At 43.1% G+C, this 5,219-nt stretch overlaps 1 pseudogene; it reads left to right on the top strand.

Moving 5' to 3' along the window:
- The first annotated feature begins 4,425 nt into the window (after nt 1-4,425).
- LOC114208270 (metallothionein-2A pseudogene) lies at nt 4,426-4,593 on the top strand (annotated as a pseudogene).
- Nucleotides 4,594-5,219: the final 626 nt, after the last annotated feature.

Genomic DNA, 5,219 nt, shown 5'->3' with positions numbered 1-5,219 from the left:
TAAAGATAATCACTATTAATATTTCCATTTATTTTTTCCCAATAATTTTGCACTGTAGTTTTTTTTTCACTTAACACTATAAGTATTTCTCCATGTCATTAAGTAGTTTTTATAAACATCAATTAATGCCAGTGGAGGTTTATTTAACCATTGCCTTATCACTGGACAGATAGACTGCTTCCAGTTTTCCCCTACCTGAAGTAATGGGGAAAAAGATTAATATCTTTACACAGAAAGCTTTTGGTATTTAGGATTATTTCCTGGGATAGGTTCTGATTCCTAAGAATTAAGATTAATGAATCAAAGGATATGACCATTTCATAGCATTTTCCAAGAAGTTGTACCAATTTACATTTATATTGAGAAGTCATGTCATTAATTTAATTCATATATCAGGACCCACAAAATGGAGGTTACCCAGTGGCCCAGTCCAAGTCACAAATCTAAACTGAAGTCAGCCTGCACAGACCAGAAACACATGTCAAGGAAACCCAACATACACCAATCATAATCATCCAACTCAGCTTTAGCAAGCTTACCTTACCCTAGAAAATAGGACCTCCTAACCTTATAAGGAAATCCCTGACCTAGCTAATCATGTTGCTTCTTCTGTGGCTCTGTGAAACTTGCTCTTTTTTTTTTTAAAGATTTTATTTATTTATTTATTTATTTATTTGAGAGAGAGAGAGCATGAGAGGGGGCAGGGTCAGAGGGCGAAGCAGACTCCCCACTGAGCAGGGAGCCCGATGCTGGACTCGATCCCGGGACTCCAGGATCATGACCTGAGCCGAAGGCAGTCGCTTAACCAACTGAGCCACCCAGGCGCCCCTGTGAGACTTGCTCTTGCCCCAAATCCCTCAGGAAGAGCATCCCATTGTTTGTGAGGCACTGTACTTCCCTAGATATACATAGATTGTTTTCCCTTGAATAAAGGACATCAAACTGGTTACTAAATTATTATAGTTTTGTCATTTGACAGAGATAGTTAAGATAGATTTAGTGTGTTAACAAAGTATAAGTTGAGACCTGAAATTTCTAAGTTAGGTCTTCATCATTGAAATATTTATTGGGGCACCTGGGTGGCTCATTTCGTTGAGCATCTGACTCTTGATTTAGGCTCAGGGGACGCGGGATCAAGTCCCACACTGGGCTCACAATCAGCACGGAGTCGGCTTGTCCCCCTCCTTCCGCTCCCGCGCTTACTCTCCCCATGAGTGCACATGCGTGCACGCGCTCTCTCAAATAAATAAATAAAAATCTTTTAACAATGAGAAATATTTACTTATTCATTGTTCATTGTCTATATAGCCCTGTTAGAATACAAGCTCTACAAGGGCAGGAATCCCAATTTATTGATATATCTCAAGCATCTAGAACAGTGCCTGACAGAAAACATTTAAATATTTGTTTCAAGAACAAATTCAGTTGCGACACTCAAGTGGCAAGATTCCATAGCAGGTTGTAACAGCACTGGCAAGTGAATATGTCCCTATATTCATCCCATTCTCTGGTATTATTTATCATGACACAATTGATGCTTTAATCATTTATCACATGCTTACTTCAAATATAAAAGTTGAATTCCTTAGTGCTCATATGTAGCAGAAACTACTAGTTCCCAATCTAATTTCAGTTTCTCTTGCTTTTTTTGAAGACAATGTCCTCAGCTAGAAGACCCCATTTCTATCTCCCTACGGACAGGTGTAGCCAAATGACTGATGGGATATACATGGAAATTGTTGGAAGTCCTTTTAGGAAAGCTCTTTAAAATGAGAACAAATAGCTGGTGTGGTCCTTTGTTTTTCTTCTGCTTCCTGCCTACAAAGTGAACATGATGGTTCCAACAGCCCTATCTTTTTTTTTTTTTAAGATTTTATTTATTTGTCAGAGAGAGAGTGCACAAGCAGGGGGAACGGCAGGCAGAGGGAGAAGCAGGCTCCCTGCTCAGCCGGGAGCTCAACGCGGGGCTGATCCCAGGACCCTGGGCTCATGTCCTGAGCTGAAGGCAGATGCTTAACCTACTGAGCCACCCAGGCATCCCTCAACAGCCCTATCTTGTACAATAAGGTAAACTTAAGGATGGAAACTCTGTTCAGTGGATGATAGAGCAGTAAGATATAAGGAATTGTTGCAGATTTCTTTTTTTTTGTACACATTTAGTTTAATTGTAACAAAGCAACTTGTACACTTTTAACGTTTAAAACTGAGCATCATCTTTCCAGTGAAACAAAAAGAAAACTTAAAAAACAGGAATAAAATTACAATAGAGAATGTCAATTCCAAATAAGATCCTACAGGTTCTGCTCATTCTCCCATCGAGTGGCAGGGCTCAAGTCATCACTAGGAGAAAGTTTTATTTTAAAAGTGTCATCTTAAACTGCAAGGATGTCTGTTAAACATCACAATTAAACATGCCAAAGGAGAAGCCATGTTGTTGCAGGATTTCTTTTCCTTCGGTGCCCACAGCTGTTCTTGGTCATGCCACTTCAAGGAATGAAGAGGAAGACCAGACAGAGTGGTGGGCAGCAAAGCAAGGTTTATTGAGTGATAATACAAAGCTCCTGAAGAGGGAGGGGACCCGAGAGGGCAGCCACTGAGAGTTTCTAAGTCTAGCGGTTTTTATGGGCTTGTTGGTGGGTTATTTTAATCTGATTAACCCTCCAGGTGCCTGTCATCCAATCAGGTCTTTGTCATCTACCTATCACGTGGGAAAGGGTGGAGGGCTCCTTCCAGGCTGGTGTAAAATCCTCTGAAGGGTGGTTTCCTCTTAGGGCGGGGCCCCTTGCCCGGGCCTGCCTTTCTTCATACTACCCTTAATCAGAATCAGAATCTCTGGTGATGTGAAGATGTAAAAGATGTTGAAATGGAGCAAGCTAAGAGTTTCTTTTAAGTAGGGTCAGGAGGCACCTGGGTGGCTCAGTCGTTAAGCGTCTGCCTTCGGCTCAGGTCATGAGGGATCGAGCCCCACATCAGGCTCCATGCTCCGCGGGAAGCCTTCTCCCTCTCCCTCTGCTGCTCCCCCTGCTTGTGCTGTCTCTCTCTCCCTCTCTCTCTCTGTATCTCTTTGTCTCAAATGAATAAATAAAAATCTTTAAAATAAAATAAAATAAATAGGGTCAGGAGGCCATAAGGGAGGGATTTATGCATGTCCTCATCAGAGAAACTGAACTTTTTGCCAGCTGCAGGCCCTCTGCCTGGACTTAACTCCCTCACCAGGACACTTGAGTCATTCGTTCACATTCTTCATTTCTATTTTTTTTAAGATTTTTTATTTATTCATTTGTCAGAGAGAGAGAGAGAGAGCACAAGCAGAGGGAGAAGCAGGCTCCCTGCTGAGCAAGGAGCGCGATGCGGGACTCGATCCCAGGATCCCGGGATCATGACCTGAGCCGAAGGCAGACGCTCAACCGACTGAGCCACCCAGGCGTCCCAACACATTTTTCATTTCTAAAGGAGCTAACGCAGTTTGGGGACAAGTTTCAATCCCTCTCTTGCATACTAACCCAACCAATCCCAGTTAACCTAGTTTCAATCCATGTTTTGCGTACAGATCCTAAATAAGAAATGCATCCATGGCCTTTCATCTTTGTAACTCTGCCCCTTCTTTGTCTTCCTTGGAACACAAGTCAGGTTTCCACCTGAATCTGTCTCCAAATTGCAATTCTAATTGCCCAAATAAATCCCTGTTTGACTACATTGTCAATGAATTCTTTCTTGGTCAACCACACCAACCCCCAACAGCCTGCTTCTACGCTATTTTACATAAGAAAAAAAGCACTATCTTGTTTTAAACCAGTTATTTCAGGTTTCTTATCAGCTAAACACAATCTCAAACTGATAAACTACAAACACTGACCTTTTCGTAAAGCTTTGAAGACTTCAATAATACTATGAATGTTCTTTAAAAATGAGGAGAGGGGGTGCCTAGCGTGGCTCAGTTGGTTAAGCGTCTGCCTTTAGCTCAGGTCATGATCCCAGGGTCCTGGGATGGAGCCCTGAGTGGGGGCTTTCCGCTAAGGAGGGAGCCTGCTTTTCCCTCTGCCGCCACCCCCCCCACGCCCCCGCTTGTGCTCTCTCTGTGTTAAATAAAATCTTAAACAAAAAAAAATAAGGAGGGGGTGCCTGGGTGGCTCAGTTGGTTAAGCGTCTGCCTTCAGCTCAGGTCATGATCCCAGGGTCCTGGGATGGAGCCCCACATCGGGCTCCCTGCTCAGCAGGGAGTCTGCTTCTCCCTCTGCCTCTGTCCCTCCTCCTGCTCCATTTCTCGCTCACTTTCTCTCTCTCTCTCTCTCTCAAATAAATATATACTCTTTTAAAAAAATATAAAAATAAATAAAAATAAGGAGAAATTGACCATATCTCCAGCTGCACCAGTGTCTCTCTGTGTCGCCTGCTTTGGACCTCGTTCCTCACCTTGGGTCGAAAATGGACCCCAACTGCTCCTGCTCCATCCGGGGCTCCTGCACATGCGAAGCGGGCAAGTGCACCCCTGCAAGTAGAGCTGCTGCTCCTGCTGCCCCATGGGCTGCGCCAAGCGTGCCCAGGGCTGCATCTGCCAAGGAGCCATCGGGCAAGTGCAGCTGCTGTGCCTGATGTGGGCGAGAGCCCGTTCCAGATGTAAATAGAGCAACGTGTACAAACCTGCAGTTTTAAAACATTTTTTTATATTACCCTGTTTGCTACATTCCTGTTTCTATGAAATATGTGAATTATAATAAAAGTTGGTGACCTAAAAAAAATAATAAAATCCTTTGCTTTATGTACTTACCTTCTAAAGAATAAGATATAGGCTTTTTATTCCGAACTAATCACCATGTTTTTTTTTTTTTTAAAGATTTTATTTATTTATTTGAGAGAGAATGAGAGATAGAGAGCACGAGAGGGAAGAGGGTCAGAGGGAGAAGCAGACTCCCTGCTGAGCAGGGAGCCGGATGCGGGACTCGATCCCGGGACTCCAGGATCACGACCTGAGCCGAAGGCAGTCGCTTAACCAACTGAGCCACCCAGGCGCCCTCGAACTAATCACCATGTTTTAATTTTAATCATAAGAAAGAATATTTCGTTCATAAATAGGCAGGGAATACTAATAATTTCACACGGCATCATTGGACCTCGCCTTCCATAAGACCATGAAACACCTTTGGATGTTATAATGCAGGAATAAAGAGGAAATCTGATGGTTCACTGAGGCCACGCAGGATAAGAGATTAAAATCTAAT

The sequence above is a fragment of the Eumetopias jubatus genome, unplaced genomic scaffold (assembly GCF_037043125.1).
Source record: "Eumetopias jubatus isolate StellerSeaLion01/CBP00866 unplaced genomic scaffold, mEumJub1_p1.0 scaffold_2, whole genome shotgun sequence".
NCBI lineage: Eukaryota > Metazoa > Chordata > Mammalia > Carnivora > Otariidae > Eumetopias > Eumetopias jubatus.
The sequence above is the reverse complement of the archived record's forward strand: the minus strand, read 5'-3'. Positions and strand labels throughout refer to the sequence as shown.